The sequence below is a fragment of the Carettochelys insculpta genome, chromosome 3 (genome assembly GCF_033958435.1).
Source record: "Carettochelys insculpta isolate YL-2023 chromosome 3, ASM3395843v1, whole genome shotgun sequence".
Taxonomy (NCBI): Eukaryota; Metazoa; Chordata; order Testudines; family Carettochelyidae; genus Carettochelys; species Carettochelys insculpta.
Genome location: NC_134139.1, coordinates 185881168 through 185901981, shown reverse-complemented (window position 1 = coordinate 185901981; position 20814 = coordinate 185881168).

Below are 20814 nucleotides of genomic sequence, written 5' to 3'. Positions count from 1 at the left end.
AAACAAAACCACAAAGGTTTTTCCTCTATACTTGCTGTGGAATAACTTTTCCCACTCTGTCTCAGGAAATATGAGTCACATCCCCACTCCTTCGTATGCTGAAAAGAGTAAGTTTCAAACCTCATTTGTTCAATGGTTCAGAAACTTTCAAATGGATAATACACGCTCTAGACTTTTGTGAACCTACTTCCATCTCAGGCTGAATTTCAGGTTGAATGTGTTAACTTAGGCCAGGTCTACACTAGGTGGTAAAATTGATTTTAGATACACAAATCCAACTATGAGAATTGTGTAGCTGGAGTTAATTTATTGCACACAGCAGTAGGTCAAAGGAAGAAACTCTCCCATCAGCTTCTCTTACTCCTCCTGACTGCCAGGAGGTCAACAGCAGTGCCATGACAGTATGATTTAGTGCATCCTCACCAGGCATGCTAAATTGAACCAAGATTGACTACCAGCACATTGATCTTCCCATAAGTGCAGACGTACCCTTACATTGCTACAATCCAAGTCTTTAGGAGGTCATGTCATGAAACCCTATAAATAGCAGTCAAGTCTACATATCCAGAATTCTCAGGGCTACTTTTGTGCAAACCCACCTACTTTATATTTGAATCTTCTGCTATCAGTTTGAACAAATCCAAATGGATAAATTGACTGAAACTTGAATGCCACAATGTACAGGGCCACCCTCACAAAGTTGCATGTTAAGAATTTCATTTCAAACCAATAATTACACTTTTCTGGCTGGCATCATCTATGCACTTTCTATGCACTTTGCTGAATACATACATGCTCTGTAAAAAAAAAAAAAAGTACTATATTTTTCTCACTGACTGCAATGCTGAAAATTAACGTGAAAATTAACGTGAAAATTATGTGTGGCAATCTTGTTCCCAGCAAAATGTCGAAATTACCCTTGCGCAACAAGAGCAGTTGCAAGGCATACAACATAAAAATATAGGCACGCCTACTCTTCTGTGCTTTTGATTTTTCTGGGAAGGGAAAGAAAGCAATGGATGTGCCCATACATGGTATAAAATCTCACTCAGTGATATTCCCTTAGGAAGAATTTGGGTTGTATTTCTTTCTTCTTGTTGTGGAACTCTTGCTCAGGGACTCTGTTCAGGAAGCTAACCTTTGCTTTTATCTCCTCCAGCTTAAGCTTTTGTATTGCTCTGCTTGCCAACTAGATTGATTGCCAAACTTCAGCTTGAGCAAATGTCTGCTGCAAGGGTATGATACCATACAAAAGAATGATCATTTATCCTTTTTCTTGGCATTGTTCACTGCTTCTCCATAAAAAAGGGACAGCTTTTCAGATTGTTCTCTTGATCCATGAGTCCCTTCCTAACCCAGAGTTCTGTATGCATTTCAGACACCACTTTAAAGACCCACCAATTCCTTCTAGAAAACTCTTTCCACACATATTTGCTGATATAGCTCATGACTGCTTCACTTTGTAGTTGATTTTTTAACAAAGCTATTCTCTTGCACTAGGGTGAATACTATTTAGCTAAGAGATGATTGTGAGTGAGACAAGAGGATTTTATTTGTTCATCTTCATATGTACTTCAAAAATACAAGTGTTTGTGATAAATTTTAGATTTCAAACTATTTCTCATCCTTATTGCCCTGATTAGCTGAGAGTTTGGCTCTCAATTACATAGACACTAACATGTTGATTGAGCGTGGACTAAAGTGAAGAGCCTTTGTTTTTTTTTCCAGAAATTGGAAATGATTATTCTGTTTTCTTGTACAAGCAGAATGAAATGAATAAGATAAAAAAAAAGCCCAGCATAAATAGTGTAAATCAAATTTTAAGGACTTTCCATAGTAATAGCAGTAAGTGCTGTTAGTGATCCAAATTAAGGAAATTGTGTTTGAAAAGTGAATAGTTAGTATGATTTATTTTATTGTCAGTAAAGCAAAAGCCACATACATCGACTGAGATTAAAAATAAGGATTGAACAGATATCTGAATTATTGAACCTAGCAGTCAGGGGAAGAGCTAGCTCAGTGGTTTGAGCATTAGCCTGCTAAACTCAGGGTTGTGAGCTCAATATTTGAGAGAACAATTTAGCATCTGGGGCAAAATAGATTTTTAAAAAAAAGTGGTATGGTGCTTGATCCTGCCAAGAGGGCAGGGGGCTGGACTAGACGACCTCCTGAGGTCCCTTCCAGCTCCATGAGATGTGTACATCTCCATATATTATTATTAATTCAGTTCATATCTATGGTCTAGATACTACTGAGATTTCTAGACTTCTGAGACATTCATTTTGGAATCTTAATACTCATCTAATGAACTTTTGTATTCAAGCCCATATGAACATGTTCAACACTGCTATATGCGCTTAGAGTAGGTCAATTTATGTTACATTTGTGGAGAAAATACTAGGGTATGCCTACACATACCTGGAGAGCAACCCATTCAGGGTCTATCTCCCAGAGTTCAATTCCACATGTCTGGTAAAGAAGTGCAAAATCAATCTTTCTGGGGTCCACAGCCAACCCCCTGTACTCCTGCTCTTGCGAGGAGTCAGGGAAGTCTGTAGGAGAAACTTGCCTCTGGTTTAAGAGCTTTGGGAACTATCAGCTATATAATCCCACAGGAGTGTGGTCATCCCAGTGGGTTGTGAAAGAGAATGTGGTAACTGGGCTTTGCTCTTTAAAGGTATAAGAGAATAAGATTTGCATCTTGCTTTGTCAGCAGAAGTGAACTGAGAGCCAGTGGAAAGTGCAGATCAAAAGCATGATGTGTTTTCACTGTCTTCTCTTGGTAAGGAGGCAGGATGCTTTCTTCTGTATCATAGATATGAGTGTTATAATAACAAAGTCTATGTGAGTATTGAAGTCATTTTATGGGACTGTATTACCAAGCAGGTCTGCAAGGTGTGGTGAACGCTTGGCACTGCAGCCAGCAGTGTCAGGATCAGCTAGCTCTTCCCGCCATGGGAGGGTGAAAAGTGAAAAGTTGTAGTCTGCTGATGACCCGTGTCCACACAAGTCAACCCCACCTCCTAGTGGTGCAGACTGGCAACTGCCTCTGTAAGGAGGCAGGCTAATGGGGCTCTGGCCTCCCGGAGGGGGATGGGGTCTGCCAGGTTTGAAATCTGCCTAAGACACACCTCTAGGTGCCCCAATGACATTGGTCAAGGGACTGATGATGATGATGATGATTACCACACTGGGCAGCAATTGTGGACATTTACTCTTCATGCTTTTTTCTTTAAAGACCACTGTTGCGTGTCCTGAAAAAAATAATTTAGAAGTTGAAAGATAAAACAACAAATACCTTCCTAAATATTCAGAAAGGGTTTTTACCTTTGCTGTTGTTGTTACACTAGTTTAGTGACTTGTCACATCCTATATGGCTTGATATTTTGTTAAAATAAACCATAAAGAAAAAAGCATGAAGACCTTCTGTAAGTGTGCTGGCAACTCAATCATATTACCTTCCTGTACTGGTTAGTTGGTAACTGATCTGGGGAACCACCTGATTCTGGGTATCCTTTGGTAAGTCAGTTAAAATATTGAACCTCAATTGGGAAAGTTTGGCTGTTTTTGCCAGATATTGTCACAAGACCAGTCTGAGTCTAGCTGCACTGCCCTCGCATGGCTAAGAACATCCACAACCACACTTTGATGTCCATGTCTATGGTGAGTTGTGCATCTATATTCACTTAGTGAATCCACTCTCCAAATGTCCTTCTGGGTTATGCTTTATTCTCTCCAGTGGTGTGTCTGAACACTTAGTTATGCTCACATGTAATACGCAAAAAGCCACTGGTCACGTATTGAACTGATCAGTTTGTTCAAGTGAAAATCCAATATCAACTTTTGAGGCATCAAAAATCACCATAAATGGGCAGGGTGGTTCTGGGAATTCAAGCACAGCATGGTGTAGAAACCCTTCTTTCAGCGATTAAAACACTTCTTGATCTTGCTCTGTCCAATCAGCCACTATTAGTTGGCTGGTGTAATGCTGATACTTGCTCTGGAAATTTTTTGTCAAATTAACCTGCAATTTTAGCAGAGACCTACACTCCGTGTCTCTACCAGGTTGTAAGAGCCTTCCAGTCCTTCATAATATTTAATTTCTGGGATTAGGTTTGCAACTCATCCCATCCTTACTCATTCAGTCCTAGGCAGGAGACACAGCTCCTCACAAAGTGATATTTGTTTCCTGTAAATTTAAACCCTTATTTCTAAGGAAGTTTTAGAATCTTTTACACTCCTCCCAAATGTCCCCCCCAGCCATGTTTTGTGAAAGCAAATTTCAGTTCTCATAACTTGGGTTAGATAATTTAGTACACTCTGAAATGTCCTTGGTGCATTCATGAAAGGCATTCTGCAGAGTTGAAATATCACATAGGGCCCCTGTCTACATCGGCAGCTTGTGTTGACAAAACTGGGCTTTTGTCAACAAAACTCACCAAGCATCTACACTGTGTAACAGGGTCAGGGCAACAGACTTTGGGTGGAAGGGTCCAAGACAGCCCAGAACCCAGCCTGGGCTAGGGAAAAGATAGAAAGAGTTAATTAAGTTCACAGGTGAAGGCAATAGAGCATGGTGCAGCTAATCAGTTAACAGGTCCAGCTGAGCTAACTTCCAGGAGGAGAGTGCTGACAGCAGGGTTGGGGAGGGATGAGCAGTGGGCTCCCCCTCACCAAGCCAGGCCAACAGATCTGTTAGGGGAAGAGGAAAGGGGCCTGAGCCAAGGTAGAGGGGGAACCTTGCCACAGTGGTTAAATTGCTCTGTTGAGAGTTTGTTGACAAAACTCAGCGGCTCAGTCAGCAGTATTATCCCTGTTTCCAATCAGTGTACCACCTCTGTGGACAGTGTTTTGTTCACAGAGTGCCCGTGTAGACACATCTGTGAACAGAGAGGGCTTTCAGTTCCCCAGGCAGCCCTGTCTGCAGAGCTTCCAGTTGAGAGAGGCAGGGCAGTCTGGCTGCTGTCTGTCAACAGAGCAGCTTGCTCTTTTGATCTGCTTTTGTGCGTAGGTGCCATTTGCCGACAGAGGTACTGCTAAGGTTCCTCTGTCAACAGGGACCTCTGTCAACAGAGGCTGCCCATGTAGATGTGGACAGGGTTTCACAAAGGCAGTTTTTTCCTCTATCCCCAGGTGAATTTTGGGTATCATCAGATTAGATAACAAACCAAGACTACTAAAATAAGTTGATCATGATATTTTATACAGAGTGTCTGTTTATGATGGTAAATGGGGGCAGTTATCTTGACTTACATGTGAATTAAGTTGCCTAGAAATAACACATGTCCTCAAGAGTCTATTGGACTTTTTCACAAGTACAGTTGAGGATGTCCAGTGTAATGTAGATTGCTCAATCAGGCCATCATCCAGCACGATGGCATGATTTGCCAGGGGAATCCAAAGTAGAACCTGTCTCACAAGAGTACTCTTGTCTAGTTTAAGCAGGATTTGTTACTGTACTCAATCATATCTCTGAGTTCTTAATTATTTTTGGAGAGCACACAAGCATACTGTAAGAACAACTATGCTAAATATTATTTTCATTGCCATCTATAGCTGCTTCTGTCACGATAAACCCTAGGTCCTTTTACTACTGAGCATCTTTACAGCTCTTGAGCCCTACCCCTTTGAAATACTAGCTACAATGGACACTGCTTCAATGGTCTGTTTATTTTTTTTTCACTAGCTACACTTCCTAGCCAGTCTCATTGATTGCTTTTATGCAGAATTCATCCTTTTGTGTAGTTCATAATAAAGATCTGTAAAACAACAGCCCTTGCTAATTATTTGTGGTTTCAAGCACTCCTACACATTCTCAGCAGCAGTTCATTATCTTTAGGGGTATTATTATAAGATGACATGGCTTCACCATAACATTGTGAGCCAGCAGAGTGAGCAGTTTCTCTCTGTAGGCATGTAGAGGCATCAGTAAAGGTCCAACAATTGACTGCAGGTTCCATACTTCCTCCTACCCACATTCAGCAGGGATTTCTGTATATTGTCCAGGAATTATTTGCTTTATTAATGGTACAGAAGTTTTTGTGTTTCCCTCCAATGAAATACACTCCCAGTACACCATTACTGGAATTCTTGGACACCACACCACAAGTCCATTTTGTACACTGACACATGAATTTCAGTGAGATCTGGAGTCTTCCTATTGTCTGTGATGGCTGTTGATTAATAGTCATCAGCTGAAATCCTGCAGCATCATTTTGTTTTCATATTAGATTGTCTCCATGGGACAGGACTATTTAAGATCTTTGTTCAACAGCTCTGTGGTTTCTGGACACGGAGGACAGGTATCTGGGCAGCTGTTCATGTTCTAATAGTTTCTGATGCTTTAGGATAACCATCAGCCACTCCAATTTTCCCTTAGTATTACTTCCTTCCACCTGGACAAGTCAGACATGACCTTTAACTACATATCACCTGCAAGTATCATCTGGCCTGGGTCCCAGTCATGTACCAGTTTCCCTCTTGAAGTGCTACCTCTGGTAAAAAGGAGTTACCATGAGGATGGGAATAAACATACTCTGGTCCTTAGGTTTATCCAGTATGTGATCTTCCTTCAACAGCAGAATGAGTAGCTCCCCTATTAAATCACTTATAAATGGGCTTTTCACATAATACTTGCATGTTTTTTTTCCTGGATATAGGCCCTTCTCTGCACTGGCAGTTCCATATTTAGTTCAGTGGGTTCTGTTTCACATGAACCATCCCCAGGCCAAGGTGAAGCAGGACAAGACCTATTGAGCAGACTGACAGGGCACTCCAGCATCTATGTGAGATTCCCTTCCATGCTACCTCATGGCTTGCCATTCCTTCTGGGATTTCAAAATGGGCCAAGCCCCTTGAGAGCAGTCATAAAAGTGTTCCCTATAAGGAAACGCTTTAATCTCCCTGGACATTCAGTAAAGGATTTAAAAGTTACCATTCTTCTACAAAAGAGATTTTAACCGCAAAATGAGAGAGGGAAACATTTGAATTGGAATTCATTTACAAATGTGAGATGTTTAATCTGGACCTGAACAGAGATCTTAACTATCTTATGTATTACAAGGACAATTTTACCACCTTTGATATTTGCAGGAATGGGACACACCCTACTTTATTTGCTTCATTAACTGGTTCCCCTAGTGACAGGTAACCCCTTTTTTTCTTCTTCACCTCCCTGCTGTATAAACTCTGGATTTTATTTTCCAACTCCATCCGAGGAAGTGGGTTTTACCCACTAAAGCTCATGACCTAATACATGTGCTAGCTGCTCAGCTACCACAAGGCTACTTGTAATTTGTGAAGCTGCAGACTAACCAGTTATTTGTGAAGATACAGGCTGACCTGTTATTTTTGAAGATACAGACTGACCTGGCTCTGAGACTATGTAAGATTTGCAGTTCTTCCTGGAAAACCATTGTCAAAAGGCCTTGGTGTTACCATCCAAAAAAACACTGTTCTGCTTTCTTATCAGTCCACTCATGCACAGAGTGACCACTCAAACTCAATCAAGGAATCCCAGATTCCCATTTCATCCTTACAGCTATCAATTTCTTTTAAAGCAGTGGTGCCTTTTTTGCCATGAACTCTCTAGCACCAGTTGGAATATCGCCTTATAAAGAGTAAAGGAGTTGTTGGAGCACTGCTGGCAGGAGTAACCTTACTTGTAACCTTCCCAGATCTCTTACAGTAAAATACTATTTTTTTAAAAAAAGTTGAGAATAAAATACAGATACAGTACCATCTGCTGGTGGGAGATTCTGAGTGTACAGGTCTTTACAATTTAAGAGAGCATTCCTGATACCAAGTTCTGGGAAGTGACCACTAGGAAATGCTTCCTTTTATTAGAAATGTTTGAATGAGTAAATAAATAAATAAATAAATGGATGAGAACTTGTGTCTGAAGTGCTTTGTTATGCATGTTACTGTGATAAAATTCCATAAGCAGGAATTTGCATGCAAATGTCACTTTTGATAATTGAGCCTTTATGGTCATGTTCATTGTCAATTATATTGTGTTTATATGCATGCAATGCTATCCATGGCCATATTGCAGAAAGTGACCTCTCTATGCAAAGATGAGACATTCCTCTTTGCCAAAAGAGCTGAGAAAGCACATAACAGTAATGACAAAGTGGATAAGACTAGAAAGTTGGTCCAAGAAAAGACATTACCTCACCCACCTTGTCTCTCTAATATCCTGAGACCAAAATAGCTACTCTGAATACGTGTGGGAATAAAGCAATAGATGCATGGGGAAATAAATTGTGTTATACAAAGAGTTTGTACCTGCAATGCAGAGGTGTTTCTTGATCTTATTCTGAAGAGGAAGATCTGAAAAATTATGTGTTATCATTTTATTTATTACTGTTAAATACTTGTGCTATAATAGTGGCAAGAGAATGAAGTCAGGGATCAGGGCCCCTTTGGACTAGGTTTTGTATGGATAAAATGAAAAGAAGTTCCTCACTTCACAAGAAGTTACAGTCAAAGTATCTGGTGAGAGGCAGCAGATATGAGTACAGATTAACCCTGGGTTAAGTTGTCTTGAATGACCCACACTCTTCATGATACTCCTATGATTCTGTAAGACAGTGTGTTAATAATTTGGGACATTATGATGAGACAGTATGAAGATGATCCCTGAGGCAAAGTCTACACGACAGCCTAAACTCAAAATAAGCTGTGCAATTTGTACTACACCAATTGTGTAGCTTATTTTGAGTGTAATTTGAAAGAGGGTATTTCAACATTTGTTATGTACGTATTAAATAAAGATCTGTGTTTTGCAACACTTCCTACCCTGAGTGAGGTCCAAGCTGCTATCAATGTAATGAACTGCAACAACACAACCGGACAAGAAGAAATCCCTGCTGAAGTCTTCAAAGAAGGTAGGACAGAGCTCCACAAAACAACTCCACTTGCTATTCTCAAGATCTGGAATAGGGAGCATATGCTGCAAGATTTCAGAGACACACTGGTCATTAGTGTCTTCAACAAGGGTGACAAGTTGGAGTGTGGAGACTATTGTGGCATCTCTCTCCTGGCAATGGCAGGGAAAATATTAGCTCAAATCCTTGCAAAAAGACTCCTGACACTCTCAGAAGAAATTCTCCCAGAATCCCAGTATGGGTTCTGACCATTCCGAGGACCAGAGGACATGATCTTCACCACCCAGCAGCGGCAAGAAAAATGTCATGAAAAATACAAGCCTTATATAACAACATGAAGTCATGTGGCACCTTATAGACTAACAGATATTTTGGAGCATAAACTTTTGTGGGCGAAGACCTGCTTCATCAAGCCTTATATGTGAGTTTCGCTGACTAAGTCAATCGTAGTGCCCTGTGAACCACCCTCTCAAAGATTGGCTGTCCCCCCAAAATTCATTAGCATCTTGAGGCTGCTTCATGACCACATGACTGCCACAGTATTGAGTAACAACGGATCACAAAGTCACCCTTTTTAGGTCAAAATTGGAGTCAAACAAGGCTGTGTTATTGCCCCTTCACAGTTCTGCATCTTCATCGCCATGAACCTTCATCTCATTGATGGAAAGATTTGAGATGGCATGAAGGTTGTCTATAAAATTAATGGGAAGCTTTTCAGTCCCAGGCAGGCTAAAACCAAGACTTCCATGACCTCAGTCATGCAGCACCAGTACACAGATGACAACATGGTTGCTGTTCTTTCTCCTGAAGTCCTTCAGCCAATCATGGCTACGTCTACACGTGCAGCCAACATCGAAATAGTCTATTTCGATGAATAACGTCTACACGTCCTCCAGGGCCGGCAACGTCGATGTTCAACTTCGACATTGCTCAGCCCAACATCGAAATAGGCGCAGCGAGGGAACGTCTACACGTCAAAGTAGCACACATCGAAATAGGGATGCCAGGCACAGCTGCAGACAGGGTCACAGGGCGGACTCAACAGCCAGCCGCTCCCTTAAAGGGCCCCTCCCAGACACAGTTGCACTAAACAACACAAGATCCACAGAGCTGACAACTGGTTGCAGACCCTGTGCCTGCAGCATAGATCCCCAGCTGCCGCAGAAGCAGCCAGAAGCCCTGGGCTAAGGGCTGCTGCCCACGGTGACCATAGAGCCCCGCAGGGGCTGGAGAGAGAGCATCTCTCAACCCCCCAGCTGATGGCCGCCATGGAGGACCCGGCAATTTCGACGTTGCGGGACGCGGATCGTCTACACAGTCCCTACTTCGACGTTGAACGTCGAAGTAGGGCGCTATTCCTATCTCCTCATGAGGTTAGCGACTTCGACGTCTCGCCGCCTAACGTCGAAGTTAACTTCGAAATAGCGCCCGACGCGTGTAGACGCGACGGGCACTATTTCGAAGTTGGTGCCGCTACTTCGAAGTAGCGTGCACGTGTAGACGCAGCTCATAAGTGCCTTCACTGAAGCATACAAGAATCTTGGCCTCACACTGAGCAACAGAAAGACCAAGGTGCTCTTCCGGCTCTCACTGGTGGGACATTGACTTCCATTGATTTCAATGGAGAACTTCTGGAAAATGTGGAGCACTTCTCATAACTCGGAAGTCATTGTTCTGCTGAAGTCGACATTGTTGCGGAAATCCAGCATTTGCTGAGCCATGCAAGTTCTGCTTTCACCCACCCAAGACAAAGGGTCTTTGAGAACCAGGACATCTATCCCAAGACAAAGGTCTTTGTATAACATGCAGTGATTGTTCCGACACTATTGTAGGAGTGTGAAACCTGGACAGCATAAAACCATCGTTTGAAGGCACTTGAACAATATCATGAATGCTGCTTCAGGAGAACCCTAAATATCTCTTGGAAAGATAGGTGCATAAATGCTAGCATCCCGGAAGAGTCAAACATGACCAGCCTTGAAGCCGTTATCATTCAGCAACAACTTTGTTGGACTGGTCACATGGTTTGGATGTCCAATCAGCACCTCCCAAAACCAATTCTGTTTTCCAAGTTGGAAGGACAGAGGAGCATAGAGGGCCAGTGGAAGTGGTATAAGAACATGCTGAAGACATGCATGAAAAAGTGCAGCATTGGTGTCAACACTTGGTAGAACTTTGCCTAAGACTGTCTTGAGTGGAGAATGGTAATCCATGAAGAAGTAATGCAATTTGAGAGGTCCTACTGCAGTGCAGATGAGGAGAGATGGAGAAGAAAAGAGCACCAGCAATTGTTGTGAACACAACAGTCTTGAACGAGAGGCTGCTGAACTCTCTTTTATATTCAAATTCGACACATTAACACATGGTTTGAACTGGGATGCGAATTTTCTGGGTCATTATAGGGGATCTTTAGCATACTTGGCTTAATCTAACTCTTGACTCCACCACCCCCCGCCCCTCTACTCTCTGATTTGCTCACCATGATAATTTTTTTTCTGATGTGTCAACCTTGTTTACTATTTTTGGTTCTCGGTGCCTTAAATATTGAGTCTGTTCTGGTCTGGCTATGGTCTGAAGAAGTGGATCTGTCCCACAAGAGCTCACCTAATAAATTATTTTGTTAGTCTTTAAAGTGCTACTCTCCTAATAAACCACATGCAAACTTGGGTTAGAGGTTCACCACCGCTGCTTTAGGTGATTCTGAAAAGTTTTTTTTTTTCCTAAATTCCATTAAGCACTTTGTACAATTTTATCCTTAATACACTCTTACATTGAGATAACTGAGAACAGACTTTGTTTTAAGTTACTTAATTAAGTATCTGAGAGATACAGAAAAGTGTTCAACATTGGCCTAACTCTGTCCCTACTGAAACCAGCTGACTTTGAGAGAAAGAGGCCAAGGCTGTGTCTACAATAGCTCCCTACTTTGAAGGCAGGATGGTAAGTAGGGTGTCAGGAGGTTATTAATGAAGTGCTGTGCTGCATATGCAGCCCTTCATTAAGCTAATTCTCCCCCGCGGCAACACCGAAGTGTTAAACTTCGAAGTGCCGGTTCTTGTGTAGATGCAGCTAACTCGCCAGTGCTTCAAAGTGCCTGGGCACTGCTCAGAGCCTTACAGAATTTTGTGGAGTAAAGGGACTTGGAAGTTGCCCAGGCACTTCAAAGTACCGTCGGGTTAGCTGGAGCTACATGCAAGCCGGCACTTTACAGTTTAACACTTCAGAGTTGCCACGGGGGAGAATTAGCTTAATGAAGGTTGCTTATGCAGTGCAGCACTTCATTAATAAACTCCCAACACCCTACTCACCATCCTCCCTTTGAAGTAGGGAGCTAGTGCAGACAGCCCAAGACTGACTACTTTTGGAAATCTTGTTCATAATGTATACAGAAAGTACTTGACACACTTCTTCCATTTACTATTTCTAAATTGAAAGAGGTAATATGAAAGAAGATCCTTTTTATCAATAATTGATATTGAGTGAATCTTAAACAGAACTTTGACACCAAACTATGAGCCAAAATCAATCAGGTTGCATTTCAGAGTATTCCAGATATTAATATTTGGCCTCAGTGATCAAAATTAAAAAGCCCTTCAATCAGTTTTGAGACAGGAGAGGGAAAACAAATGAACTAGCAATATTTTCTTTGACAAGGCTATGTATGTAAAAAAATTCTAAAGTTTCAAATTATTAACATTCTAAATTTCAGGTTTTAAAACTCAGAATGTAAATAAACCTCTCTTTGCTATGCCTTCCTAGCTTTGTTTGGGCAATTTGAAAATTTTTTGCTGAGCATGCTGGGTAGAGTTTGTCCTGCTTCCCAGGAATAGAAATGCACTAGGCATGCCTTTAGCCTTCAGGAAGTGTTAAAACTGAATGGCTAACAGGCAACAGTCGAACAAAGATGGGGCTTGCAGGAAAATTTCCTCCCAGCATTTTATGAGGAAAACATTGTACAACATTTGTAATTCCATGCCCTATGTGGGCTTCACAGAGTGCCCTAAGCCTAAGGAACTGGATCCTACTTCATTCAACTGTTTGAGGCTCACTGCAGCCCCTTTATTTCAGCCAACTATGTATAAGGGGAATTCCCTAGGACAGCTGCCAGTACAGGGATGGTATAGTGCTGAATTAGATGCCCTAACGCCATCATCCCCTGGCTATCAGATCATTATATCAGGGCTGCCAACATTGTCTTTCAAAAGTAAAGGACTATTTTTAATGCACCTACCCCACCTATCCTCCTGATGTGATCATTATAATCATCATTAGTAACAATAATAATTAATAAACAATATTCATCTACATTCACCTGGGGTATTTTCTGCTGCTTTTTGCAATACTCAGCAAATCCTCATCTTATTGTAAAAAGATGAAAAATAAGGGAGGTCCCTTATTGTAAAGGAGTTTTGGCGACCATGTGTAGTTCTTTGTTTAGGTCAGTTGGTGAGAGTCTAGCTCCAGTAAATCAATGGCAGAATTCTTTGTCAATTCAATGAGACCAGGATTTCAGTCTTGGAATCTGGTGTGTCTCTGCCCAGCCTGAAGTCATCGCTATTACTACACCAGGATGAAGGCTGAGTGCCTGTAAGGGTGGAGGGGAGTAGCCAGAGAATTGTACCTTTCCAGTATTCTGGGCTCTATAGGCACAGAGACGAGTGATTGTATTTATTCACACATAACTAGAGCTGAGCAAAAATTTTACATTGAATAGAAATTTTACTGAAAATGCATTTTTTCAGCACTCCAAAACTATTGGGGAATTCAGGTAGAATTTGGCAAATATTTCAGCAGAAAAATGATTTTTTTAAATGTCAAAATGAAACATTTTGATACTTTGTCTCAAAATGACATTTTTGCAACATTTTGTTTAAGATTTTTGTTTAAGAAATGTTGTTTTGAGTCAATATTAGAGAGAGTTCATGCATGAGTGTGTGTGTGTGTGTGTGTGTGTGTGTGTGGTTTGGGAAGCCCCACAACTGGTGAATGACCTGGAGAACTGGGTCAGGGTGTTGTGCCCTGAGGATGGCCTCCCAGAGGGTGGCTACCAGGGTGGCCTCCTGGAGCTTCTGGTGCACAGCAGCCAGGACCGCAGCTAGTTTGCCAGCCTTGATGGAGGGGGTGGAGCTGCTTGGGGCCCATGGGTGGTTGGAGTGCATCCTCCACTCACTCTTGGTCTGCAAGCCTGAGGACATGTAGCTGGCCCTCAGTGTGTGCAGGCTGAGGCTTGCGGGGGGTGCTTTAAAGGGGTGTGAAGTGGCCACCCTGGAATGAATGATCCTCCATGCGACCCTGCCCACGACATTTCCTGCCCCTGTACTTTCGAAAGAGAGCCCTGGGAAGTGTGGGCGCTCTGTTTTGAAAGTGTGGTGGGTGCCATTTGAAAGATCAGGTTGAATCTTCCCTCCTTGTTTGCCTGTGTGGACGCTCCCTTTCGAAATGCTGTCTTCCAATATTTATTTTCGAAAGCCGTCCTTTTGAAACGAAGCTGTAGTGTAGATGCAGCCTGGAAGAAGAAACGTGGGAGATGTGCTGAGGTTGGTATGTCAACCTTTGGCTCTGCTTAAACAAAAGGGCTGCATTTAAATAAGCTGTGGGGGAGGGATTTCAAGCACTTTTGAGTACAGGATAATGATGCAGAATGATCTTAACAAATTGGAGAAGTGGTCTGAAACTGATAAAATAATAGCCAATAAAGACAAGTAACAGAGAGACAGCCATGACAGGTTGCTGTTTCAATAAAGACAAATGTGAAATACTACTATTCAGAAAAAAAAATCATATGTAAAGCGTCAATATTGGGCACAAAGGCTAGGCATTGGTGCTGCTGCAGAAACAGGGCTGGGGGGTCGTAAAAGGCCATAAATTGAATCAGTTTTTGCTGCTGCAACCAAAATGTTGTTCAGGAATGTATGAAAAGGTGTGTTGTGTGTAAGACGTGGGAGGTAATTGTTCTGCTGTACTCAGAACTGTTGACCATCTGCTTGGGTGCTGTAGCCAGTTTTGGCTATGACACCTATAAGAAAGATGTGAGCAACTTTGAGAGAGTCCAGAGGAAAGCAACAAAAATAAGAGGCTTGAGAAATCTTGCGGGAAAGGTTGAAAGAACTACACATATCTACTCGAGACAAGAAGGCTGAGAAAGGATTTGATAAACACCTTCAACTACGGTAAGGACTGTTATAAAGAGGATGGTGATCAATAATTCTCCATGTCCAGTGAAAATCAGACAAGAAGTAATCAGATATATCTACAGCAAGGAAGATTTATATTGAAGGAAACATTTTCTATATAGGACAGTTAAGCACTGGACCAGGTTACCTAAGGAATATGTAGAATCCTTGTCACTGGAGACTTACAAATAGGTTAGACAAACGTCTGTCACATATAGTCTAGGTGTAACTAATTCTGCCTAAGTGGGGGGGTGGGTGGGTGGGACAGGAATGAACTATATGACCACTTTATGTTCCTTCCATCTATGCATTTCTATGATTTTAAGATTGAGGCAGGATACCATGGTATGCCATAGCAGCACTTCTGTGATACCAAGATCGTTTCGTCAGAAATTAAACATTCCTATAAAAGTTGTCCAGTTGCAAAGACAATTTTCTGCACATGTACGTTTGCACTGTTGCCTCATTAAGTCCCTTGACAGAAGCCACAGCTCAAATTAGTTAGAGCTGCCTTGTCAGCTCCAGGCAACAGAGTTCAGTCTGGAACCAAGCAAGAAAAAGTTAAGTAACAGCACTGTTAGCTGCAGATGGTCAAAAATGGTTTTTGTTTTTCCTAAAAACTTAAAAAATGAAAATCTTCAACCACCTTTACCATTGACTATTTAATTGCTGATTAATTTAGTAAAAACTTCCATTAAGCTTCAGCCTCTGGAGAGGTTATTTGATCATATCTAAATATTGGCTTGATTACCCTTCTATAGCTGTGTCTACATGTGCACGCTACTTCGAAGTAGCGGCACTAACTTCGAAATAACGCCCGTCGCGGCTACACACGTCGGGCGCTATTTCGAAGTTAACTTCGACGTTAGGCGGTGAGACGTCGAAGTCGCTAACCTCATGAGGGGATCGGAATTGCGCCCTACTTCGACGTTCAACGTCGAAGTAGGGACCGTGTAGACGATCCGCGTCCCACAACGTCGAAATTGCCGGGTCCTCCATGGCGGCCATCAGCTGGGGGGTTGAGAGATGCTCTCTCTCCAGCCCCTGCAGGGCTCTATGGTCACCATGGGCAGCAGCCCTTAGCCCAGGGCTTCTGGCTGCTGCTGCGGCAGCTGGGGATCCATGCTGCAGGCACAGGGTCTGCAACCAGTTGTTGGCTCTGTGGCTCTTGTGTTGTTTAGTGCAACTGTGTCTGGGAGGGGCCCTTTAAGGGAGCGGCTTGCTGTTGAGTCCGCCCTGTGACCCTGTCTGCAGCTGTGCCTGGCACCCTTATTTCGATGTGTGCTACTTTGGCGTGTAGACGTTCCCTCGCAGCGTCTATTTCGATGTGGTGCCGTGCAACGTCGAAGTTGAACATCGACGTTGCCAGCCCTGGAGGATGTGTAGACGTTATTCATCGAAATAGCGTATTTCGATGTTGCTACATCGAAATATGCTATTTCGATGTTGGCTTCACGTGTAGACGTAGCCTATGCTCCATATTCTCTACCCTGACCTACAAAGGCAGCTGCCCCCAGATTTCAGGTAAGGCATTCTGAAAAGCTTTGGCTGGGCATGAGCGCTTGTGTACTCTGGGGGCATTGTATAAAAATCTACATGTAATAAAATAATGCCTGTTCCTTTCAGATACATGGGAGTTCTTTAAAAATTCTTTTGTGAGGATTTTCTTAGGGTTCTTTTTTTTTTAATTAGGATTTGAAGCAAAATGACATTTCCAAGTAGTTACACATATCGGGTACTTCATATTCTTTGGGAGCTAGTCATTTTTATTGCTGAAGTAAAGCATTCAGCTGTGGAAACTTGGCTTCATCATAGCAATATTAATTGTCCGAAAGGTACATCCTGTTCAGTTTGATAGAAATCTGTTGTTGTGAGGTCCTCAGATAGGATCAGAGAATGACTCCAAATTCACCTTCTCATCTGGAGCTCCTGAGATGTCTTTGTTGGAACTTGACATTTTCTTATTGTTAAAGAATTGGAAAGTAACTTGAGTCTTTCATTTCTAAATATCCTTTTGATAGACTGGAACAGTCAGCATGGGGAATATGAATATTTGCAGTTAATATACTGCAACCAAAGTTTCAAACATTGTTCGCTACACTTCAAGGAGTTCTAAATATGGGCTACAACATGTGATTTGTATGCTGTTAAGACTTCAGATTGGACCATGTTTTCATGTGTGTTCCTAGCAAGGCTTGTTCTACACTAGGCAGGTAAGTTGACTGTAGATACACAATTCTAGCTACAGTCATTGCATAGCTAGAATCAACTTAGCTGCAATCAATTTACCTGGCCATCTTCACAGAGGGAGGGGGTTACATTTGGGTTACTGTTAAAAATACCCTGGTCTGTGGGTGTTGTACATCATACAATTTGTCAGTTGCTGGATCTCCCAAATTCATTCTGTTGTCTTCTCCTATCCTGCAAAAATTCTCATTTTTTAAATCTCTGACTCAGTCCTTGTGAACAGGGAAGAGTTGTTCACCAAGAGACATGCAGATAATATTACATTATGGCTAATTGGCTGTGGCTGGTGTTGGTTTTTTTTTTGTTTGTTTGTTTGTTTTAAGAATCTCCCTAGAAAATTAAACCTGTACCTTTTTGCTGCCATCAATATCTAGCAGAAAGGTTGTATGTCTGTACTTCATGGGTACATTTTAGTACCCAGGTAATGCTATGAAGAGTTTGTGGTAATCACCCTAACCATTCTGCTGAATGTCTATGTTTTCATAATGCCTGTCATTGTATCCATATTTTCAGGGACATATTTGAAATTACAGTGCTGGCTTATTTCTATTTTTCTGTCCATCAACGTGGCTGCATGACATTGTTAATGAATATTGTAAGAACCCTAACCTGATAAACTTTGCCCTCAAATTTTCTCCATCCACACCGTCTCCCTTTTCTTACCTCCACAACACTTTGGATAGGTATTGCTTGCTCTGTCCTCCCCTTACACCTACTATGGTCATCCTTCTGAAGTCCAAACCTCATCAACTTGAAACACCCGTAGCAATGGCTGGGCAAAATGTTTCTCTCCTATAGTAACTGCAATGTACTTAACTTGGTAGTTCCAGCATTACAGGTTAATAAACATCTGCATCCTCTGGAAATTTCAGTTGTAATATACTCTGGCACTCAAAATTTCAGGAAAAGATTGCTGGTCTTCATGACCAAAATGTTACAGACCCATGCCTCTTGAGAATTAATGGATAATCTCTATTAGTTGCTAGCAATATGCAGTCTATGATGCCTATTTTCAGAGGTGTTCATGGCAGAATGTGAGAGAAAGAAAAATGATCCACTGAAGCAAAAAATGAGAATGGAAAGAATGAGGGTAGTAAAGTGGCTAAAAACTGCTGCACATTCCAGGAAAATGTGCAAAGTCTGTTTTGTCAGGAAGTTGTCCACGCGATCACAAATTGAAGATGAGGTGGTCTAAGTAAGCAAAAAGTCCGGATCGCCAAATATAAAAATATTATATTTAAAATTGTAAGAAGCATGTCACTGTGCTTCCTGGCAAAGGAAACACAATATGCACTGAGAAACTACAAAATGAAGTGATACAATCCATGAATGCCTGTCAGCACCAATAGCAGCTTCTAAGCCAGGCTGACCTTGATTTTGATCTAGAAGAAATAACACTCCAAGACAGATTTAAATAGATGGGAGAGATTGAGTCAGTGAACTAATATAAACATTGTTTTTCTCAAATACATCTGCAAATAGACCTCCCCACCACCCCCATTAGACCTCAAGCACATTACATAAGATTTTTGTACATTCCCTAGACTTGACACTTAACTTTGAAAGCTGTGTGTAGAGAACCTTTGAATTGGAAGGTATTAAATGAGTTTAAGTCTTGAGGAAAGCGAAAGAGAATGCTTTTGTTATTTAGAAGATAAGAGTCTGAGATGTGAATGCTTTGGTTCAGCCTTATGAAAAGCTCAGAAAAATGATGTACCGAACAGTCTGTTGATATTAATTTATTTCAGTTCGATATGCCTACCTTTAGATTTTTGTTAGGCAGTGTAACTGAATATTTATGAATAACAAATACATGCATGGAAATGGAAGATGGTTTGCAAATGCCCCAAAAATTAAAAAAATCAAGGCCTATGTTTGTGAAAAGTTTCATCTGACAAGCTAGTTAACTACATTTTAATTAAGCAGCTCTACCCAACACCATAAATATGAAGGTGTTTATTTGGATTTGGAAAAAACAATGTTCTGTTTAGGTAATACATCTTTATGAATCATCAAAACTCTCCCTCACCTGGGCAGAGTTACTGAGAAGCAGCTTTCACAAAGTAAGCATTTTCTTGGCACACTTTATGGACATTGCTTTCCCACTTTTTCCCTTTGATTTCCAGACATGATACATTTGTGAAGGAAATCACCACCGAGAGACTGAAGGATTTTGACCTACACTTAGCTGTATTTTACAGTATCCTTTTGAGAAATGTTAGTGCTGCTGAACAACTGAGAGGTCTTTTTGATCTTCTGCAGTCGACATTTCATTATGGATTGAAATTCACATTCTGGCAATGGAAAAATGTCCACCAAAAATACAATGTACCCCAAACCCCCAAAACAAAACAAAACAAAACAAAACAAACAAACAAAAAACCCAACCCACTGAGTTTTGAAATACATTATCTGCTTTAGCCAGCAATTGCAGCAGCTGCAGTTACAGTTGCAGTAACAGATTCTGAAAAGTTTTCCTATATACCATAAATGAAGATAAAATATTCCAAGTTATCACCTTTTTATTTATTGATGAATGAGACACATTATGTAAGGGACTTGAATAATAATTCTGAAGGAACAGAAGTTTGACATCGTGTAGATTCAAGTACAAGGCCTTTATTATGCACTGCTGGCATAATGAACAACTAGAAGTCTCCCACACCGCACTCTTTAAATACTCCTCTGAAACCACCCCTCCACTCATGCATCTGATGAAGTGGGTCTTTGCCCATGAAAGCTTATGCTCCAAAATATCTGTTAGTCTATAAGGTGCCACAAGACTTCTTGCTGTTCTTGAAGCTACAGACTAACACGGCTACCCCTCTGATGCTGTCATAGTGTCACTTTGCTTGTTAGGCTCAGTGAAACTGACAAAGAGCTGATTCCAGTGAGTTATATAGAGTGCCACTAGGTGGAGGGAAATGACGGGGTGAGAGTTCCCAAGCCCCTAGATAGATCCTAGCAGTAAGACATAGTGAGCACAATAAGCTGAAAGTCTAAAAGATTACAGAAGTGCTCCGCCCATGGCTCAGGTTTACATGTAAATAAAAAGGTGTTATCCCTCAAGTTTTTTCTCGTAGAAGATAGGTTACATTCCAATTCCTAGTCTTTAGGAACATCAGGTGGGACCTTCCAATAGGTGTTTTCTGCAGGTACATTCCTATATGGTCTTGAAACATAAAGGTTATGAATATGCAGTACCTCATTAGCATAACGACGGTGCAGGACTTTGAAAGTGCTGCTTCTATCGCATGCTGCTTGTCTACGTGGGGTCCTTTTCAAAAGGACCCTGCACACTTCAAAATCCCTTTATTTCTATTTGGTTTTAGGAATAAGGGGATTTCGAAGTGTGCAGGGTCCTTTTGAAAAGGACCTGGTGTAGATGAGCCATGCGTTATTGAAAGCGGCACTTTTGAAGTGCTGTGGCCACCATTATGCTAATGAGGCACTGCATATTCATAGAAGCACTTCATTTGCACATTTTGAAGTGTCTCATTAGCATC